Genomic DNA, 24,168 nt, shown 5'->3' with positions numbered 1-24,168 from the left:
TTAAAGACCAAATAATTTAACTTCGTGATTTTTAACGTGGCTTTAGTAGTAAAGTTTAGAAAATAAAGTCTCTCAACAATGCTTCTTGTAATAACTCATAATGACACCATTTATTTCAAGAGACCAAGTTATTTATTTAAATAAACAATTAACTACTTGGGTGAATCCTTTCTACATAACCAAACTTGTAGCATAAAAAAAATAACTTTCGAAGAGATAAGTACTCACTTAAAGCAAGCAAGGAGAAGGAAAAGAGAGATGGTTTGAATTTAAAGCACTTGATCATGATCATTACAATATGAGACTTGAATGTGTGTATGTGTTTGTTGATGAACTTTGGCCAAAGTAAGGAAACAAGGACAGAGCCGAGATGGGGAGAGGATGATGTAGGTGTTGTGGTGGTGAAAAGTCTCTAGTACTTAATTATGAAGGTCTAGCATAAGAGGTATGGTTCTCTAATTAAAATAATGTAGGTATGTACGTTGAGTGTGGATGTGAAAATAATAATTAACTTGTCTTGACTTTCCTTTTTCTTGTTCCCCATGTCAACAGGTCATGGCAAAAGGATAACAAAAGATAGAAGTTTCAAAAGTATTGGTTGAGTTGTCTTGTTAGTCTACGTATGGTGGTTGTTTGAGTGAAATATTGCAAAACAACAATTAACAAGCATATGGAATAAATATTGTTAAGAAATTAGATGGTGATAGGGGTAAAGGAGCCGAATGTCTCAACAAAAGGAAAGGGGTTTGGTGAACCATTGATTAAAATATTCCTAATTATCTCTATGAAACCATCATGTTTTGTGGTGCTTATACCTCCTAATAAATAATAACAGTAACAAATAGAGGTGAGACCGAGATATATAAATCATGATTGGGTTTACGAAGGTTTAGAAAAAAAATATTAGGTGATAATAGTTGATTCGTCATATACGTTGGCGGATAATAATACGACTCGTCATAGTGTTTGGTAAGATGTAGACACACACACGTATATATATGTAAATGTAAGTGTATGTGTGTATATCGTCATGTAGCCGAAGTAGTAGTGTCGTAAAATATCACTTTAAGATCAAAAGTACGAAAAATAGTGTTGGTATTCGGCGTTTGACGCGTTCGTTCGTCGGTTGCGTTAAAATTGCGTAAAATGCTTCGGTTGTCGTTTCTTGTCCGTTTTTTCGATTTGTTTTCGACTGCGGAAATTAAAATTCAAAAACTAAACTAAATCTGTCATAATATTTCAGTTTTGAAGGTAATGCGCGTGTCCGATGCCTTCGTTTCATTGCCGGTGCGTTCCTGCAGTCGCGTTTTCGTTGATGTTTGCGCTTTGTGTCGTTCGCAAAGATAATATTTTTCGCAAAACCACATTCATAAGTATTAGTTATACGTATAAACTTCGTATTTGTTGGCGTTGTCAGTAGTTTGTACGGTTTCAGTTCGTTATCGCTTAATATTCAGCAGGTTTCCTGAAAATCCTCACACGCGCGCTATAACGTCCGATAAGCGTTCCTAGGCATACCAATAGCCTAATTAAGCCTTAAACACTGCGTATTATTGCCTTAAACGTTTGTTAATCGCGTAATTAGAAGTCGTTAATTACCAGTTGTCACACATGAGACAGCTTGATGACGTCAACTACTACACAGAGAAGTGTGCTGAGCTGGAATTGAAGTTGGCAACACAAAGAATTGAAACTGAAAGAGTCAACAATTTATTGAAAAGTTACTCATGTTCTACTTTTGTTGTTGACAGGATTTATCCGATTGTGGAAAGATTGAAGACGTTTGAGGAAGAAAAGACTTTGGAAGAAAAGAAGTCCGAGACAAAAGAAGAGGATGAAGTAGTAATTTCTGGTAAGAAACCAAGTGTTGTCTACAATAGATGTCCGCCCCCGGTCGAAAATGGATATTCGCCTCGAAATCCAAATTCCGAAAGAGTCAAAAAGGCAATTAACTTACAATGGGAATCTGGGCTGTCAGATAACTTGCCAGAAATATTGATGTCACGTTCACATCGTCCGACACTGATCATGAGTCAAAGTTGATAAAAAGTGTGGTCTATCAGGTGTTGTGGGAATCTGGGCTGTCAGATAACTTGCCAGAAAATATTGATGTCACGTTCACATCGTCCGACACTGATCATGAGTCAAAGTTGATAAAAAGTGTGGTCTATCAGGTGTTGGATAAAGATGACATTGAGGAGTCAAAACTGGAGTCCAAATCCGAGTTAAAGTCGGAGTCCGATATGTCAAAGTCAACAATCAAAAAGGACAAACGGGTTTATGATAAGGAATTTTTGCTATCAAAATCTAATTTGAATGACGGACCGGTCAAAGTAGAATATACTTTGAAAGATTCTGACAAATTATATTCTGGTGAGATTTTTCCAATAGGAAGTGTTAGAATTGAAATGATTAACAAGGTTTTCAAAATGACAGAAATTAATATTTCTGAAATAAAAGATTTAAATCTTTCTGGAAAACCTAGACAATACACTTCAAGAGATCAACAAAGAATTAACAAGAAAATGGGTTACAATTGTGGTTATAGTTTCCAAAAGAAACCAAACCATAATGGTAATTTCAAAAAGAAAGGTCTTGGATTTAATCAACCGAAAAATCATAAAAATGAAAAAGTTTATAAACCAAAAACTATGTTTATTTCAGGAAAATCTCCAGAGGCTGAGAAAGAACAAGCTTTCAGGAAGCAGACAAATCAAGAATTCCTTGCCAAAAAGCAAGAAGAATTGAAGAAGAAAGTTGTTCAGAAAAAGATAGAAACGAGAACCTGTTTTCAGTGCAAAACTGCTGGTCATATTGCTAAAAATTGTCCGAAGATATTCAAACCAAAACAGGAAGTTTCTGAGAAACTTAAGGAAAGGTTGTTGAAAAAGTCGAACCACCAACAAACAAACTTAAAGTTTTTGAAAAATCAATTTATGAAGTTGGTGAGTGTTCGAAAAAGGTTTTCAAAAAGAAAGAAACACTTAACAACCAAAAATAGGTTGTTAAGAAGTCAAAAGACAGTTCAGGTGATGAATTTGATTCCATAAAATCAGAGGAGCCGCAGGTTGTTGTGAAAGATGAGAAAAAAGTTCCTCAAGTGGATGATGTGAATTTTCCACCACTAAGTGCTAAAAATTTGAAATCTAAAATTGGAAAAGTTGAAATTTCAGACCAATTCTTTTCTAAAAAGAAAGATTTGGATATTGAAAAAGTCTTTAACCCAGCAGTGAAAAATATTTTTGGAAAAATGATTGAGGGAAAGGCTAAAGGGGTAAAAGAGTTTTATCAATCAAAGAGGAAAGATGGAACCCCAAATGAGACTGAAAAGGTTACACCCAAGGCTGGTCAGGCTTGGGTGGATATATTCTTCGTTGAATAGAAACCTGACTTGCCGGAGCTCCCAAGTTGGTAATCGCGGAGCATGAATCGGCATCTTTCTTGAAATTGTTTTTGAAAATTGAAATTGAGAAGTGTGAATTGCCGGAACTCCCAGGTAGGTAAGTGTGGAGTAGGAATCGGCACCTTGAGAATTCATCCAACAGATGGTAATTGGTCGAAAATGTTTGATTTTTGATCTTACAAGAGGTTAATCAAGGTCATTAATTTGAACTTGATTTAACTATCATTCAAAAGATTGGTAAAACAATGTGATGATTTGATCCCCATTTACTACAAGTGGTAAAATCAACAAAACTTATTTTTCGAAAAAAAAAAAAACCATTTTGATTAAAACAAACTTAAGTGTTTTGAAATCATAATGGGTAAATAGTTTGTTGTGAGGGGGAGTTCTGATTGTTTATGCCAAGTGGATGGAGAATTGAGGCTATTCACATCATGTTGTCATGTTCTTGTATAGTTTGTTTTAAAATTTCTTTTAAATGTGTTTGAATTTTAGGGGGAGTAAATATTTCAGAAAATCCAAAAACATTAGAAAATTTGAAAAAGCCAAAAACATGATAAAATGAAAAATGAGTTTTTGTTGCATAATAGAGGAAATGATAGTACATCAGTGGACTATCACAACACGCTAAAGATATGAAATGTTTAATTGTGATAACAATCTTACTGTGGATGTGTCAGTAGGTTTTTGCACATTTAGTAGATTGTAACGAGATATAAACCTAAATTCAAACTTACTTATCTCGTGGGGAACATTTCTTGGATATATGGGTAACCCCCGAAATCTTGTTTGAAAGGTCCCTCTTTTTGAGATACTAGGTCTTTATACTCAGTGATATCTGGGGTATTATACCGGGACTTCTGCTGAATGGAAATTCTAATCTAGTCCCTGTATAATACTTTCTGCAAATGCTTGAAACATACCACAGCCCTCAGCAAAAATGATGAAACAATAAAATTGATAATCATTGCTGTTGAAGAAAAGATCCTCTAAATGGGACACACCTAAAGTCGAGTCGTCATCTCTCTGCTGAACGGAAGTTCTGACCTGAGCTCTCACGGTTTCGCATCTAACCCCTTTACAGATATCATCTGTGGTATACTCACCTGTAACATTGAATATTGGGATCTGGATACGGGAGTATATTCAAGTGGTGGGACACGCGAATAAGTTTAAGTTCTTAAGACATTAATTTCGTATCTCGGATCAGTTGAAATTTGTGTGAAAATTTAAGTGGACCAATATACTGACAATCTACGTGAATTGTTTAGAACTTAAAATGAAATCAAGCTTAACGGTGTTAGTGATTTGTCTCAAAAAGTGATATGATCCTCTTGCACGAACTCACAAAAGTCTGTAAATATTTTTTTACTGCATTTATATTCATTCAAAAATCCAAAAAGATTTTAGTGTGTTTTAGCATAATTTTTTTTGAAAAATCCAAAAAGATTTTAGACATCTGATGCAGAAAAGCTGATTTTCAAAATTCCAAGTGCTAAACATGAAGAACAGGTTTGGATAAAGAGTGTGTTAAAATGATTGTATTTTACAAGTGATTTTCAGAGAATAAATCTTGTTGTATGTTTTCTTGTAAATGGTTTCTAAGCTTTTAAAAGATTTAAACTTTGAAGAAAACTTATGTGTTGGGTAGAGATTTGTGCAGGATAAGATCTAGGCAACGATCTTGAATCTGTGATTTCCAGACTACGATCCCAGCAGATTGAGAGGGGGAGTCTGAAGACATTAAGATAGAGATTGAGTAAAGATGCTTACAATGGAGAATACTACGAAAAGAAGCACGAAGACTGATAAAGACTGAAGGTTTGACAACCGAAGACTCGACACTGAAGACTCCGTCAACATCCGAGGGGGAGTTTGTTGGTGCATCCGTCTGTCGCTTCCGTCTTGTATCGAGTCTTAATTAGATATAGATAGAACCGGGCATGGAATCCAAGAATTTGGTATTTGAAGGTGATTCCTCTTGAAATGACCTTATGTCATTTCAAGCGAAACCTCATATATTCCTGATTCCGCTCGAGTTGTATAGAAGCTGATTTCACTCGAGTTGTTTTGTTGTGATTCCGCTTGAACCGAACATATCATGTTCAAGCGGAATAGGTTGGCCTATAAATAGGTTGCTTGGAGCGAAATCATGAAAAAAAAAGGTCTTCCGGTTTGCCACGAAGTGCTGCCGAAGTGTTGTCGTGCTTGTAAAAGGATTGTATATTAATAAAATCAACAGTTTAAAGTGAATACGGCTGAAATAACACTGATTCATTAGTTTCCGCCTCTTGACTTAGTAAATTACTCTTCTGATCGACTCGTTTGGGTCTGAAAACGATCCTACAGTTTCCACCAGTTGAAGTGTTTCCTTTACTGAGGAGCGGGCATCCATATAAACCATCAATTTTCTTCATCCATACCCCTAGCATCCACCATATAGACACACCTTGCCATAGTACATGGCACGAGTAAGTGGTCTGGCATGTACCCGCACCGTGGGCATAGTAGAAACCCTCATACAATTCATGCTTTTAATTCTTAAGCTTGATTTCATTTTCCTATGGCTTCTTATTATAGTCTACAAATATCAGTTTAAAATCAATCAAACAACCTACGCTACCTTTTTTTTTGGAAATTAGAGCATTCACATCCATCCCACCATATTTTTACACTAAAAAACACTACATTTTCTCCCTCATTTTCAATTAAATAATATTTTTCTATATACATTTACCATTACCTTTTCTCTCTCCTTCACTCACAACCACTTTCAAAATATATTAAAAAATTATTATAAAGGGTAAACAGTATCCCTTAAATATACAGATAAAGAGTAACATTTTCTCTCCCCTCTACTCACAACCACTTTTGATACTCTTTATATTATACAAACTCCACTCATACCATTTGGTGTGAATGCTGGAGCTTTATGGCTATGAATACACCAAATGCAAATTAAGGTTTTAATTTGGCAAAACCCTTTTGATTCATGATAATTTTTTTTATTGGTACCAAATACACTTTCAATCTCGATAATGGCATCGTATCGCCTGCATTTTCTTTGCGGCTACGGCTGTCGGCAGTGGGGTTTCTGAGATGGGTTTCATTATCAAGATTGTTTCCCTTCATTAAATGGGGTTTGTGAGATTGGCAATGGTTTCTTGAATTTTTGGAGAATGATGAAGTTTTTAAGTGGACGGTACAGAAAACTGGTTACATTTATCGGTGGTTGGTGGCGAGCGGCGACGAAAGAAACAAGGGGTAGAGGTGGGGTTAGGGTTATGATATGGTGGTGCTGGTGTGGCGGTCTGGCTAAGCTGTGGTAGATGAAGGGGTATGGTGGTGGCGACGGCGATGGCCGACAATTTCTTCAAACCAAGAAGGAAACATGGACATGTGTGATATTTGAGTTGCCTTTCACCAATTTTGATTCTGAATATGAAATTTGGATTATAATATCAACACACAATAGTATGTGTGAAATCGAATGAGATGAAGATGAGATTGAGATTTGAGATAGAAAAAGAGAAGGCAGGTGGGTAGTGGTGGTTTCGCACGTTAGCTTAGAGAGTGAGAGAGAATGATAGTTGAAGGGTATGTTTGGCAAAAGTAATTGGTAGCTGGTGGCGGATGGCTAGAAGCTGTTAGCTAGTAGCTGAAGGGCTGTAGCTTTTTAGATATTTAGGTGTTTGGTAGAATAGCTGGAACTTATAATAAGATATATAAAATGAGCAAAATGGACATAACTAAAAGTTTATTATCTTTAGAGGTTAGAATAGTCATATTTTCCCTAAAAGTTTGTAGCTCCTTCTAAACGCTACTAGTATGAGCGTTTAACCAAAAGCTTAAAGCTCCTAACCTAAAAGCTTCAAGCCCCCTTAACCAAACAAGGTTTTTTATCGAGTATGAGTTTTTTCTTAAAAGCTTAAAGCTAGAAGCTTATAAAAGCACCTAAAAGCTCCATGTCAAACATACCCGAAATAGATAAAGGGTTGTTTAAAATGTGAAATGACAAAATTGTCCTCATGTTCCTTGCACAAGATCGGATTTAACTGAGTAAAATAAACTGAGTTAGGTTAAAGGGCATAACGTATAGCATTTGAAGACATTAAGTATAAAACTCATCAATTTTTAAAGACAAATTATACCACTTAAAATTTGCTATATAAATAAAGGACAAAAATTAAAATTTACTCTAATTAATAATTCATTAATCATCTTCAACCTTTATAAAAACATAGTATTCATACCCCTTTTGATCACATGTACATTACTATTGAGTTACACAGCTTGGTTTTGCGTCAAATATATACGGAGGCGTAGATAAAAATAGTCACGTTACAATGACATATTCAAAATTTTACCGAGCTATCATATTTTAAAAATTATATAAAAACAAAATATGTTTAGAAATATTACAGTTATAAAATAATAAAACAAATAAAATAACATGAAATTCTTATTACTATCTATATCTATACATCTATATATAATCTATATAAAGCAAATCTAATGTACAAAAATGTAATTTTACTTCACGTCCAACTCGTAAAGCATTATGTACAACTAATGAAATCTTGTTTTGTAAGGGTAAAATTGCGAAGAGGCTAATATTTTAAGACACTATGAGGGCATAATAGTAAATTACACATACCCTTCTCTACCCTCTAAGAGACCTAAGCGACATCCTCACAATCAAAACATTCAATTAGGAATTCCAAAGATATGCCTCTTTATTTTTCTCTTCTCAAAACCATCCATTGCCATCTCACTTGGGTTTGAATCCTAATCAGAGATCTACGTTCTCCCCCATGACTCACTCCTCTTTGTGATTTGTTGGCTGAATTATGTAATCCGTTTTCAGACAAATGGTTACTGAGTTTTTGGATCTTGTTATCAAGTGGTAATTTGTATAAGACGGTTAATCAATTGGTTTTAAAGTGCGTATGCAAGCTACTTCGTTTTCATGGAATTTACTTACCTATGTGCTAGGAGAGCTATGAAGATTGTAAACTTACAATCAATGGTAAAATATCATTTAGATGTAAGCAAATTTGGAGTTCCAAGTTCCATAAATGTTTTCTTTTTGCCATTTTAGGGGTTTATTTTATAAGTTTACTCATGGTCATAGTAATGTCGAAATATGAAGATGATGTTGGTGAGTATGAAGAGGAAGGTGGTTAATATGAAGAAGAGGAAGAGGAGTGTTTGCCTACGCAATTAGAGATAGAATACCTTGAGTTGAGACTTAAGTTGAAGAAATCTATTAAAAATAGTGTTTGATATGTTGCAGGAGGGTCGATCTGGGGACTTTATAACACACCTTTGTTGACATATGTGTGTTGTGTGTGAAGAATACAGGGAAATTCGTGAACCATCTGTGTCATAAACCCGAATGCAAACGTAGAAATTAGGGGTGTGTACGGTTCGGTTTTTGGGTAAAATCAAAACCGAAACCAATATGTTGGTTTTTGGTTTTTAAAAACCGTTCGGTATCGGTTTTACATTGGTTCGGTTTGGTTTTTCGGTTTTTGGAACAAAATTATGTAAGATTCAAAAAATAATAAGTATAATTTATATTATAACAATCTTTTTATATGTTTACATTTAAGTTATTATAATTAACCTCTTTAATTAATATTGTTTACATAAACATACCTTCTAAGCTATTTTTATATTTATTCAAAGTTTTTATTAAGACGTTTTCTTTTATAATAATTTGAAGATCATTTAATTTTTTATATTAAATTTTGTTATTTCTTATAGGTAACAAATAAATCATTTCAATTATAAATAAACATGTAATGTTTTTATTATAAACACTTAAAATTCAAAAATAGAATTAATATTTTCTACTAGCATTGAGTTAAACACTTAAACAATTTAAAATTAAACATAAAAATATATGGATTGTAACTTATCAGTTCGGTTTTTTTCGGTTATTGAAAATGTTTATTCAAAAACCGAACCGAAATTCTCGGTTATTAAAAATCCGAAAACCGAACCGTCGGTTTTTGTTTCGGTTCGGTTATTTTGGTTATTCGGTCACGGTTCGGTTATTTCGGTTTTCTTGCTCACCCCACTAGAAATCACAGCTCCTGAGTCCAGTCAATGGATTAGATTTGGCTGTGCATAAATAATTGTTTTGTTTTTTGGCTGTGCATATGCAATTGTTTTGTTTATGTTGAACAAGTGGGAAACCCGCGCGTTACGGCGGAGTCGACAAAACATACATAACGACCCACATTTCCATCTCATACAGTTTCCATAATCTCAAATACAACTACATATACCAACAAGTACAACTCCTGTTGCGGCGTGTACCACCACCACTCATGAGTCATGAGCAAAGCGGCTAACATCACCGCGCCAGCAGCATTTCAAATCAGAACCACCAAAGCGACCACACACTCCACCATCGCCGCCATGACCACCTGATCCTCAAGAGTTATGAGACATTTCTACTCTCCAACCATTCTTACTTGGTTTAGCCATTAATATATGAGAAGTCGTAAAATAATAAATCCAATCCAGGTTAATAGATGGGAGGTTTTAATCAAGTAAAATATGAATAATAAGTTAATAACGATAACTATAACACTTATCGTCAATCTAAAAACAAAAGCAACATAATCAACAATCACAAATGTTAATCTAATCATGAATCTGAAATAACTAAATAAACTTGACGTATGAAGTGAGTAAAGGAGATAACGAAAATATGCTTTTGCAAATAGGCTATGAAATAGTGAAATGGTAGAGTGTTTGTGAGAAATTCAGAAGAACAATAGTAGAGAGAGAGTCTCTCAAATGAAAATATGCTGCTTTTTCAGTATCCAGCTAACAGGACTTCACTCTATTCTTTGATATGGTCATTATGGTTCCTGAAATGAAATATTATAGCAATAATTATATTATTATGACAATAAAGATCGTTTTTTCTCTTCTAATAAAGCAAACTAGACAACGGAGAAAAAGGCCCAAACCTATCATTAAGGATGGTGATGATGAGCACCATGAAAGGCGGTAAGTACCTCCATATCAAAGCCAGTAGCACAAAACCGGACTGACCTGAAAACAAATAACAATGAAAAGTTTAAAAACTGAGCTGACCCAAATACACATGAAAAATAAGATACGTGCATGTGATGGAAACGGGTAACTTATCACAATATGAATGGTTATTAAAACCACATAAATCTGCCCAACACCGAATACAATTAGGCTCAACAAAATGCACTTAAAAAAGTAGCAAAAACTAACGAAGACATTAACGTGCAATTCTTCATCATCCTCTGGAAGATGGCTCGGCTGGTTAAAACGGCACTGATAATCACACTAAGCCTAGACTCGGTAAGGACGATGTCAGAAGCACTACGGGCTGCATCAGCCACTGCATCCCAATATCGGCTTTTTTAAGAGCTGGAGCACTATTTACTCCGTCTCAAGTCATTCTACATTTGTTTCCTGGCTTGTAAACGTTTTACAATTTCGTAGTGGTGTTCTGAACAAATAAAAGAGTAGATTGGTAACTTTGAATGAGGTGTGTGCCTCAAAAAACTAACGTACAGGGGGTGGAAGCTTGCCCGCATCAGCAAACCGGAAAACCAAAACCTTAGACTAAAGGGTATGGGGGCCGGCTTAGGCCCGGCCTGGCCCGGTGCCGGTCCCCCACACCGCCCCCCTCATGCCCGGCTCGTCCAACCGGCTCCCACACGATGTTCACGACGGGCCAAAATTCAAAATTATAGCCGTTTTTTAACGGCTCTATTAATTAAAAAAAAAAAAAACTTTTTCACTTTAAATAAATACCCCTTCTCTCATCCATGTTTATATCAAATTCTCAATACTTCTCCTATTCTCATCCAATTTTATAAAAAAACACTCCATCTTTTTTATAGAATCATGAATCCATTCAACCCGAACAATCCCAACCCGAACCAACCTAACTTTTTTTCGACTCCCGCTTACACTCCGAATATCGATCCTTCATGGGTGTCTCCGCAATTTACGTTTTCGGGTTTCCAACAATCACCCAACGCCTTCAAACAAAAGTCTCAAGTTCAACAAATGCAACAATACCAAGCACTCCAACAAATCATGCAACGCAACTCATTTGAATCTCTAGCCCAATTCCAATCGCAACCGCCAACATCTCAAGTGCAACCCCCGATTCCACTTGACGATGATGAAGAAGTCGTCCCCGAATCGCCACCTCAAGAGCTCAAGCGCAAAAAAAACAAGGGGAAGGGGAAGGCGGTTGAAACCGTAAGCCGAAACCAAAGGCGGTTCGAAAGCCAAGCCGAGACCTTGGACAAAAATAGAGGAGGAGGCGCTAGCAATGGCGTTTGTTAAGTCCTCAACTTGCCCGATTGTCGGTATGAACCAAAGTTTATATTTTAATTTAAATTTAAAAAGATTTATTTTTTATTTTTACTAATGCATTTTTTTTTTAAATTTAGGGAACAACCAAACGGGTAGTAGTTTTTGGAAGGCGATAACGGAAAGATTTAACGGGATTATGGAGCAAGGCCCGATGCGTGATCTCGATTCCGTCACGGGCAAGTGGCGTAAAATGAGCAAGGCCATCAACACCTTTAGCGGGTATTATAACCAAATTTACACTAATCCACCTAGTGGGAGTAACGACGAGGACATTCTTAACCTTGCTTTGGCTAAATGGGATTCTAAAAATTCAACGCCTTTCCAAATGAGGTCGCAACCGCCAAACGGAGTAAAACTTCCGAGTCCGGAAGTTATAGTGTGGGAGGCTCCACCGCTCGTTGTCAAATCGACATAAACGACGGCCCGGAATATGACGAGGATGTGTTGCCCGTTCACGAGTCGGAACGTCCCCCCGGAAGGGACAAATCAAAAAAAGAGACGGCCGGAAAGCGAAAAGGGGGCGGCTCGAGCCAAACATCTTCCGGGGCGGGTTCGAAAATGGACGAATTGATATCCGAATTCCGTTCGTTCAAAGAGCTCGCAGCCGAAAAATATAGTTACAAGAAAACCTTGTCGGCCGCTTGGTTTTAAATTGCGCGATGCGCTCCGATGCGTTTGGTCCAAAAATCTGATGCGTGGATGCGTAATGCGTGATGCGAGCGCATCACGGCGCTCTTTATAAAAGTATACTAAAATTATTTATACATAACAACTTATAAAAACATACTAAAACTAAAACAATTGTCGTAGTAAGAAGATAAAGAGTTGTGCTTTTAAGTTCAAATCAAGCATCCTAAAATGTTTCTAGAACCATAAAAAGTGTTTAGGAACCATAATGGTTCAATTCAAGCATGCTAAAATATTAAGTATTGAAAAAACCCAACCCTTTTCATGAAATCTGGGAAAAAACATAACAAACAATGATGCGTGCATCATGGCGCATTTTGCGACGGGCGCATTATGCGAAATTGTCGCAATATCATCGCATCATGTAAACGCAACGCATCAGGTGTTGCGATGCGCTCTCATTAGCGCAACGGGCGTATCACGCATTATGCGCGCATAATGCGCGCATTTTAAAACCAAGGTCGGCCGACTATGCTCGAGCGGAGGATTTTAGGATTATGAGGTTGGATCTCGACTCGGTTCCGGAGGATGAACGCGAGGTTTATCGGAGGATGAAAGAGGAGGTTAAGAAAAAATGGACGTTGTAGGTTGTTTACTTTTTTAATTGTATCCTTATTTTTTTTTTCGCTTTTATGTTTTCAGTTTCTAGGATTAGTAATTTTAATTTTTAGGAAATGTAATTTTTTTTATGTTATGAAATGAATTTAATTATGTTGTTTTATGTTTTAATTTTATTTAATTTTTATAAAGTTTTTATTAAGTTAACAAAAAAGAAAAGTTTAGAAAATTATAAAATAATTAGGTGGGGTAGGCCCATCTTCCACCCCCTCAAAATGCAAGGAGGCCCATAGTTATCGACAGCGAATAGCGGTCAATAGCGACAGACGACCTATATGCTACGTAGTGATAGCGACGAAATAGCGCCCGCTATTTCGTGTATAGCGATAAGGTAGTAGAAAATTTTAAATATAAAAATATAGCTACTTATAATTATACACATATATTATAATGTTAATTTTATACTTTATATTTATAGATTTGTAAGTTTAAGAATCAAATGTAAACTAGTAAAGCTAGAGAGGGGGGTAAATGTTAAAATGCACAAACTAATTTCACTCTTTTTATGTAAAAATTTACAAGTTAGAGAATAAATGTAAACTACAGAAAGATTGAGGGGGTAAACTGTAAAACTGCAAACTAATTTAAACCTAAAATAGCTAGATCGTCACCCCCAATTGTAACCTCCGCCGTCGTCCAGAACTCCAGATCTGTATACGAGGCCATGAAATTAGAGAAAAGCACCGGAAAAACTACTATGAATGCCATCAAAACAAGGTGTCGCTTCTTTATTTCCTATCAATTTGAGCCTCCGGTTTCCTTCTTCCTAGTTTCCGGCAGAAGTTGCAGCACCGGGGCCGGAATTCGCCGCCGGACGTCGCTATTTGATCGATATGTGGTCGCATAGTACCTTGTAGCGGCATATGGCCGCGTCGCTACGCAATTCGCGATTGCGTCCGCTATTGATAACTATGAGGAGGCCCATCCTCCATGGGATGGTGATGTGGCGCCTACGTGGCGGCCCATCCTCATGGGGATGGGGCTCTCCATACCCTTTAGTCTTATACCAAGTAACCTTTTCAGATAGACCACATCAACAAACTAAAGTACATAAGGCTTTGTTAAAATGTCTTTACTTGTTAAAATAATTAATGGCAATTTGATTAATTCATGTTGCTACATAATGTTCTTAATAAAGTGGTTTGGTTTGTTTTAACCGTGTAACAACTATTGTGAAGGTTGTGTGCAGGTTATATTGTTCAAGGGATGTAAGTGTAACATTTTTGTTAAAAGCTGATGTGTTGATATAACTTGAAGGGCTTTGATGAAAAATTGTTGATGGCTTAATATATAAGCATGTTCAACAGTTGGATAGTTTAGTTGTTCCGGAATCTTCTTCTCTCTCTCATCAAGGCGATTAGGGTTTGAGTTCTTTGTAACAGATTGTTTGAGATCTGTGGTTTATTGTTCGATCTCTTGTGAGATCTTGTTGTATTGTTTGTATAGATCAACTGATATTCATCAGTTGATCATATCTTTTCTTGTATTTTGTTAAAGATCTCACTATTGGTGAGATCTAGGGTTTCTGGTGGGAGTTTTCTGGTTTGGGTAAAATAATAAAAGTTTTGTCATTGTTTTGTCGCTATTTTGTTGTTGTTCTTGAGTTTATCTGTTCATCATACCATTTTTACATGGTATCAGAGCTAGATCTAGCTCTTGTCTACTGATTTCTGTTCTTCCGCTGTGTGTTAGAGTTTCTTTCAGGTTTTCTTTTCGATTATCAAAGAAGAGAGAAGATCTTGGGAAGTGTGCCTGTTCAGATCTGTTGGTTTCTGGTGTTCCAGAGTATTCAAGGGGCTTAGATAAAGGGTTAGATCATCTGGATCTTGTTGATCGAAGGCTGTGTTGGTCTTTGAAATCCTAGAAGATTTCAAAGCAAACTGACCAGTATTGTTCTTGGTTGTTTCTATTCTTGTATGGTCTGTAACCCTAGAAGGTTACGGAGTCATACAGCTTGGATCGCAAAATTTGTAAGATCGTTTCATTCTCTCCTTATTATCTTTTGTTGTTGATTGATTAGTTGAAGTCGGGGTAGTGAGGACCGGCACCTTTGATTGTTTTTCTTGGTTTGTTTTGTTTGTGTTGGTTTAGGTTGTGGCTCCTGGGTTAAGACATGTCCAGGCACCTTTGAGTGATGAACCTGGAATCTTGACACTGACCCGGTTTCGCCTGTAGTTGTGTCTGTCATTGCTTGCTTGGTGTTTGTATTTGTTATCTTTTTGATAACTTTCTTTGATCTGGTTTTCTTTGTTGTGTTATCTGTTGATTGAAAATGGTTGAAACTGGAGATACTGGTAGTACATCTCAGACTTTAATAAGTAAACTTGATATAAGTGATCCATTATATCTGCATCCAAGTGATTCTAGTGCTTTGACCATTGTTAGTATAAAGTTAAAAGGCACAGAAAATTATTCTGTATGGTCCAATGCTATGAAGTTGGCTTTAGAAGCCAAAAATAAATATGGTTTTATTGATGGTAAATGTGTGCGTTCTGAGAGTGATGCTGTATTAGCTAGTCAGTGGGACAGATGCAATTCTGTGGTTCTTACTTGGTTGTTAAATTCTGTGTCTGAGGAACTTTACTTAGGTCAGGTTTTTTCTAAACTAGCTTCTGAGGTTTGGACAGATCTTAAAGAGTCTTTTTACAGAGTGGATGGTTCAATTGTTTATGATTTGTACAAGAAAATTAATTGTGTTTCTCAAAATGGTACATCTGTTGCTGAATATTATAACAAGCTTACAACAATGTGGAAGCAGTTTGATGCTATGCTTCATCTGCCGACATGTTCTTGTCAAGCTGCAAAGGATTATAATGATTTTTCAACCCTTATAAAGTTGATGCAGTTTTTAATGGGACTGGATGATGTTTATCAGTCAGTTAGAACAAATCTTTTGACAAGGGAACCATTACCTACTGTAAAAGTGGCTTTCTCTGTAATTTCTAGAGAAGAGTCACACAGGGTGTCTAGTAGTGGGTCAAAACCTCAGAATGTGTCTTTTGTTTCAAAGTCTAATCAGGTGGTTGATCAAAGAAGGAAAAATAATAGAAGTACTAATTCTTCTTTAAAATGCACACACTGTAATATGCTAGGGCATACTGTTGATAGATGCTTTGAGATTATTGGGTACCCTCCTGGGTTTAGAAGGAGGGGTAATAATTCTAGTCAGTCTAGTCAGTCAAATAAAGTGAACATGGCTAATAATAATAAAACCAATTCTGTAAATGGTGCATCTTCTTCTGTTGGGAATTCTGGTTTACCTTTTACTTCTGAGCAGATTGCCAAATTGCTAAGTTTAGTTGGAGAAAAAAATGGGCCAGATGCTCAGAACCAGAATGTAGGAGGTGAGAATTTCTGTGTGTCTAACTTTGTTAGTTGTTCTAGTTCTGTTAGTTTTAGTTTGAATGGGTGGATTGTTGACTCTGGAGCTAGTCAACATATGGTTAGAACTGATAAGAACTTGATAAATGTTGTTGATGTGTCTGAATTTGATATCACTGTTGGTCATCCTAATGGAACAAGTGTTAAAGTTCTAAAGATAGGTGATTTAAAATTATCTGAAGAAGTAATTTTAAAAGATGTATTCTTTGTTCCAGGATATAGTGTTAACATGTTGTCTGTATATAGGTTGTCTAGGGACAACAATGTGAATGTTGTGTTTAATGAAACAAGTTGTGTGTTACAGGATTCCAGTTCAAAGAGAATTCTGATGAGTGGTAGTCAAGATTATGGTCTGTATTTTGTAGGCAATTCTGGTAATTTGGCTAATGTTTGTTTTAATAGTTCTGTAAAAACCTTTACTTGGCATAGTAGATTGGGTCACCCTTCAGATCAGGTTTTAGCAGTATTAAAAGAGAGGCTTAAAATTCAGTCAAGTGAACATGATCCCTGTGATGTGTGTCATAGGGCTAAGCAAGTAAGGGTTCCTTTTCCTTTGAGTGAACACAAGTCAAAGTCTGTGGGTGATCTCATACATTTAGATGTATGGGGTCCCTATAAAGTAACCAGTTATGATGGTTATAAATATTTTCTAACTGTGGTTGATGATTTCTCTAGAGCTGTATGGTGTTATTTTATGACTAGCAAAAGTGAAGTCTTTGAAAATTTTAAAATGTTTTATGAACTTGTGTTAACTCAGTTCAAAAGAAAAATTAAGGTTATAAGAAGTGATAATGGAACAGAATTTGTGAATAACCTAATGGATAATTTGTGTAAAACAAAGGGAATTTTACATCAAACCTCATGTTCCTATACACCACAACAGAATGGTGTGGTGGAAAGGAAACATAGGCATTTATTGAATACTGCTAGAGCCTTGATGTTTCAGGGTGGCCTACCTCTAAGATTTTGGTCAGATTGTGTGTTGACTGCTGTTTATCTTATTAACAGGTTGCCTTCCTATGTGTTAAGTGGTAAGAGTCCTTTTGAGATGATGTTTAATTGTAAACCCTCATTGTCACATCTTAGAAACTTTGGGTGCTTATGTTTTAGTACAATTTTGCATGATTCTGATAAGTTTTCATATAATGCTGAAAAATGTGTGTTTATTGGTTATTCTAACTTTAAAAAAGGATATAAGTTGTGGAGTTTAGATAGTAAGAAATTTTTTTTCTCAAGAGATGTAAAGTTCTATGAGAGTGTATATCCTTTTAAAGTAAAAATGTTAGATGATCAAGAGTCAGTGATTGATAACCAATTGAATCATGCAAATTTCTTTGATGTTAGTATACCTGAAGTTTCTAACATGCCCAATGATGAAGAGGGTACTAATGGTGCACAAGATCTTCATGGTGATGATCAGCAACCATTGTTTCCCTCTACATCAGCCCCTGATTCAGGAGTTGAGGTGGCTCAACACACTGAACAGGTGAGTAGTAGTAGACTGGGATTAAATGAGAGGGCAGAGGACACCATGAGGTCTGATGTTGATCATGACCAATCTGAGGGCAATGTAAATGTTAGAAAGTCTTCTAGGAATACTGCTATGCCTAGAAGATTTGATGATTATGTTGTTGGGGGTAAAGTTAAATATGGCATAGAAAAGGTCATAAACTATTCTAACCTGTCATATGAAAATAAATGTTTTGTTGCTTCTTTGAATAAAACTTTAGAACCAACATGTTATAATGAGGCTTCTAGTGATGATAAGTGGGTAGAAGCTATGAACAGTGAGATGGAAGCTTTGTATAGGAATAACACTTGGGTTTTGGTAGATCTCCCAAAAGGCCGAAAGCCTATAGGGTGTAAATGGGTATATAAGATTAAATACAAAGCAAATGGTGAGGTTGAGAGATATAAAGCCAGGCTAGTGGCTAAGGGCTTTAATCAGAGAGAGGGCATTGACTTTGGTGAAACTTTTTCACCGGTTGTCAAAATGGTAACTGTTAGAGTTGTGTCAAAACTTGCTGTGAATAATAATTGGCCTCTTTATCAAATGGACGTTAATAATGATTTTTTGTATGGAACATTATGTGAGGATGTATATATGACTCAACCTCAAGGTTATAGTTCAAATGATAATAAGGTGTGCAAATTGGTAAAATCTTTGTATGGGCTTAAGCAAGCCCCAAGGCAGTGGAATAAAAAGTTAACAACTGTGTTAACTTCTATGGGTTTTGTTCAAAGTGTTTGTGATTACTCTTTGTTTGTGATGTCTAAACAGAATGTGATTGTTATTCTGCTTGTGTATGTAGATGATATAGTGATAACAGGAAATGATAAAATTGAGATTGAAAAGATTAAAACAAATTTAAAAGAAAGTTTTCGAATCAAAGATCTTGGATTGCTTAGGTATTTTTTAGGAATTGAAGTGTTGTATTCTGCTGATTGCATTTGTTTGTCACAGAGAAAATATTGTCTTGAATTATTGCATGAGTTTGGATTGTTGGGTTGTAAGCCAGTCACAACACCAATTGAACAAAGTTTTTTAGTGTCTAGTAAATGTGATAAAAATGCCACTGTTCTAGAAAATATAAATGGTTTTCAAAGGTTAGTGGGTAAACTGTTATATCTGTCTTTAACCAGACCAGATATCAGTTATACGGTACAGTTTTTGAGCCAATATATGCATAGTCCTTGTCAGGCTCATCTTGATATTGCTTTAAGGTTACTGAGATATTTAAAGCTTTCTCCTGGAAAGGGAATTAGCTTTAAAAGTCCAGTGACTTAAAAATTTCTGGGTTTGTGGACTCAGATTGGGGTAAGTGTCTTAAGACCAGAAGATCTGTTACTGGTTTTGGTATATTTCTGGGAGGAACACTTGTTTCTTGGAAAAGCAAGAAACAAAGTGTTGTGTCTAGGTCAACTGCGGAAGCTGAGTATAGAGCAATGTGCTCAGCTACCTGTGAGATAATGTGGATTAGAAATGTTTTATCTGAGTTGAAAATTATTTGTCAATTGCCTGTTAAACTGTACTGTGATAGTAAGTCTGCTATTTCTATATCTCACAATCCTGTGTTTCATGAAAGAACTAAGCATTTTGAATTGGACTTGCATTTTTTGAGAGAAAAAATAGCAGCAGGAATTATAGATCCTGAAAAAATTAGTACAGATTTGCAGGTGGCTGATGTTTTTACAAAGGGTTTGAATGCTAATCAACATCAAACTCTTTGTGAAAAACTGGGTCTTTATAACATGTTCGCACCATGAATTATGGGGGCATGTTAAAATAATTAATGGCAATTTGATTAATTCATGTTGCTACATAATGTTCTTAATAAAGTGGTTTGGTTTGTTTTAACCGTGTAACAACTATTGTGAAGGTTGTGTGCAGGTTATATTGTTCAAGGGATGTAAGTGTAACATTTTTGTTAAAAGCTGATGTGTTGATATAACTTGAAGGGCTTTGATGAAAAATTGTTGATGGCTTAATATATAAGCATGTTCAACAGTTGGATAGTTTAGTTGTTCCGGAATCTTCTTCTCTCTCTCATCAAGGCGATTAGGGTTTGAGTTCTTTGTAACAGATTGTTTGAGATCTGTGGTTTATTGTTCGATCTCTTGTGAGATCCTGTTGTATTGTTTGTATAGATCAACTGATATTCATCAGTTGATCATATCTTTTCTTGTATTTTGTTAAAGATCTCACTATTGGTGAGATCTAGGGTTTCTGGTGGGAGTTTTCTGGTTTGGGTAAAATAATAAAAGTTTTGTCATTGTTTTGTCGCTATTTTGTTGTTGTTCTTGAGTTTATCTGTTCATTGTAACACCTCGAATTTTTATGTCCAATGATGTGTTAACACGTGTCATTTGATTACACGTGGCATCAATAATGAATAAAGGACTAATTTTGACAAACCTTGAAAGTATATAAATTCGAGGGTTATAAATGTCAACAAGGGTAAATATACTGTATAGTAACCCTAAATAATGCTTGTACCTTCAAACGAATAAATCATAGATCGTACGGAAGCGAAACGCGGAAGAAAGTGAGAGATTACGAGCTACAGGGGTTAACTGTGTCAACATGTTTAATTATACCTCTGAGTGACCCTTTAACGTTCCCAAGGCTTCGAAACAGTATTATACGCTCACTAGAATATACTGTACAAATTCCGCGAAGTTCCGTCTTAAAACGAGAGAGTTATACTCAAATTCGTATGAGAAGGGTTAAAAGCGTCGATAATGAAAGTTAAGGCTTTCTGAATAATTAATAAACTAACCGGGGACTTAACAACGCGGGTAAATAACACGAGGTCCTTAGTCGTAATTAACCGAGGGCCAAACCGCAAAGTTACCCCTTCAAACCCGAAAGGTCAGGTAAATCATTACGAAAGATTTCGTTATTAATTACCAGGATTTCGTAATCATTTCAAAAGATTTTAAAAATCTGAAAAACAGGCCCCTCGCGACCCGCATTGCATTTGTGGTTAAGTTGAGGCGGGCCGCGAGCCTCCTCTTTTACTCGCCTGATATTTAAATCCCAGGCGGCCCGCATTAGAAACGCATGGAACTCCCATGCCCGCATTAGACGCCCAGATGCAGAAAACTTGTAACTACTTGCCTTTTGGAGCCTTTGAACGACCAACAACCAATAAATGAGGCATGGGCACCCTATGCTCGACCCATATCACTTAGGGACACCTGCCCATGATCCATGATCAAATGTAGACTGAGTTGTGATGATCTTGAGGTCTTTTGAACACTATAAATAGCCACACTTGGCTCATAAGTTCACCACACTTCAAACAACTCACCTCTGATCATTCTAAGGCTCCCAAGCATCCATCTCTGCTCTATAAGCAAGAAATAACTTCTGTAAGTCGTTCACAATCAATATGGTCTTGCATTTTCATAGTTATAGCTTATAAACACAACCGTCGTAACTAACGGTTGTCATTACAATAACTTGCAAATGGTTCAGTCTTATGACGAATCAAAAGTAGTTTTGAGTTGGTATTTATGTGGGTAATAAACCCCTAAAAGGGTTCCCTCTGATCACCACTCTAACTATGTCAAATATCGAGCCAAACGCGCACTTAAAAAGTCAACAGAAAGTCATTTTGCCGTTTTCTACATAATCTGTAATGTATACGTTATGAAACCTGTTTTGATGTTCATAAAACATGATATTAAGCATATAAACTTGTTTGCGCTCGTTTGAATCGACCATTTGCTATATTGACCCGGTTCGGAGCCGAATGTCGCAAAAGTTTGACTTTTGCTTTGACTTCAGTTCTGACCCGTTTTAGTGAGGTATAGATATACCTTAGGACTCTCTTAGGACCAGGTTACATGATGGTATAAACCTCCGTGATCCGTTCACGAGTTATCCAAGTCTTTTGCGCATTTCCGTCATTCGCCTAAAAGTTGACCGTAACGGCCTTTTGAAATTAAAACGAGTATTTCGGATACGTGAACGGACCAGAACCTTGCCTATTAAATTATAAGCATGTCCTTAAAGTTTCACGTCAATCCGAGGTCTAGAATGAGAGTTATGCTAGTTAGCGCAATTTAAATAAACTTTTGTAATAAACGGCGCAATTAGCATAACGCCCATCTAAACCAAGATTTCGTCACCAAAACTTTTACCCACTGTTATAAATTAATATTTTGGGAATTTTAAAGATTTTTAATAATTTTTACCTCGCTCATAACCTGCGGTTATGGCTACGGTTCGGTAAATACCGAATATGCCCTTTTCAGCCAAAACACGAGTTCTACAAGGTCTTTTGACCCGATTCCAGTTGCTACTGATTTTAAATAATAATTAAAGTATTTTAGACTTTATAAACTGTTCGGGAAACTCAGATTTCCTGTAGAACTCGAAAAGCCCTTTAAAAGTCTTTAAAATGACCGAAAAACCCCTACGGGGCGTAATATTAACTAAAACTCGTTACGGGCATCACGGAAGGTATCCTACTGATACCACAACCTCTTTAAGGCATATTGACTTAGGAAATAAGCGTAGGACTCTCATGGTTAACCGTTTCGCCTATTGCGCGCACGGTTCGGCTTATGAAACTAGTTTTCATAAATTAGCCGATACGGGTCAAATTATATTATTTGAACCCCAAAATCCAGAGTGTGAACCTTGAACCCATATAAAACAAGTCTCTGAACTTGTTTGGGGCAGAATCACATTCCATTCTCGGTTTTCGCCTTTTCGCGCGATTAAACCATATCTATATATATCGGAACCAACCGGTCTAGGCTACGGCTAATATAAGGACCCGTTAGGATTCTAAGAGGTTAATTAAAACCTTCGTTCCAGATTAGGAGCCCCGGTAAAAGCTATCGGCGATTTAATCGAACTAAGGATATATACTTGCAAAGGTAAATACTTTAACTTATTTCCCCTATATGGGCTTGGGTTACGGTATATTAATACCGCTTGATTGAGCATTATATTTTTCCATCGCTTAGGTGGTTAATTAAATAATATGATCGGCTCATTTAAACAGTTTTGTTTCTTAAAAGCCTTTGGGGGGTTTAATGACCGTTGTCCCGGATATCCTTGGCATCATTTTACGAAATGGCCACGACCATCGACATCCCGGTGTAGGCGTACACCCGGTATATATCGTCGACATTAAATTAAAAGACGTAGCCGTTGGTTTTTATACTACGGTTTTACGCAATGTGGTGTGTCTATAAATCTTTAACCCGGCACGACCCGGGCTACTGAACGCATAAAAGAACATGTAAAACGTTCACAAGATTTTAATAATTTTCCCAAGTTATAAAAGAGTTTGTGCCTTGTGCATTCAAATCAATTTTAATAAACATTTTCAAATGTGTCAGTTGAATGTATTTACCAGTGTAAACTGACGTACTTTCCCCAAAAAGATTAAGTGCAGGTACTATACGAAATGGGCTGGTATAGGCGTCCTAAGCATCATACATAGTCTCGCAAACTCGATGCTGCATCTGAATGAACAATATTTATTATTTTGATCCACTGTGGATATATTCAACTTCTGTAATACATTTGATGTTACAACCAGAGGTTGAAGTTTATATATTTATCTTAAGCTTCCGCTGTGCATTTATATAATTGTGTGGTTTGACTATATTGTTGCCAACATCGTCACGGTAATCCCCCACCGGGCCCACTGGTGAGACACGTGGAAATCGGGGTGTGACAGGTTGGTATCAGAGCCAACATTGAGTGAATTAAACACTATCCCAATGTGTTTAATCTCAATGACACAATTGCACATACTTGAGTCTAGACAAGAACTTAGGACAAATTCGAATTGTTATTCCAATTTTGTCTTTTTCTTTTATTATTGGAATTTAAAGTTTTATAAAGCAGGAAAATGCCATCTGTTATATTCCGAGGAAGAGGGAGAGGAAGAAGAGGCAGAGGAGATATCGTGACACATCACGATAACGAAGCTGGACCATCAGGTACAAGACATCCTTCAATGACAAGGAGCGAAGAACCACAACGACGAAGAGATCTTTACGAACCCGCGAGGCATTCCACCTCGCACAGCTCGACGCCATCCTACCGGCACTCCTTTGGGCCAAACTCAGAGAATGATCCCAACAACCCACAACCTTCCTTCATACCTCTACAACGTTCGGTATCGCACCGAAATTACAACGACCCTACTCCATACTTCATA

The sequence above is a fragment of the Helianthus annuus genome, chromosome 14 (genome assembly GCF_002127325.2).
Source record: "Helianthus annuus cultivar XRQ/B chromosome 14, HanXRQr2.0-SUNRISE, whole genome shotgun sequence".
Lineage (NCBI taxonomy): Eukaryota > Viridiplantae > Streptophyta > Magnoliopsida > Asterales > Asteraceae > Helianthus > Helianthus annuus.
The sequence above is the reverse complement of the archived record's forward strand: the minus strand, read 5'-3'. Positions refer to the sequence as shown.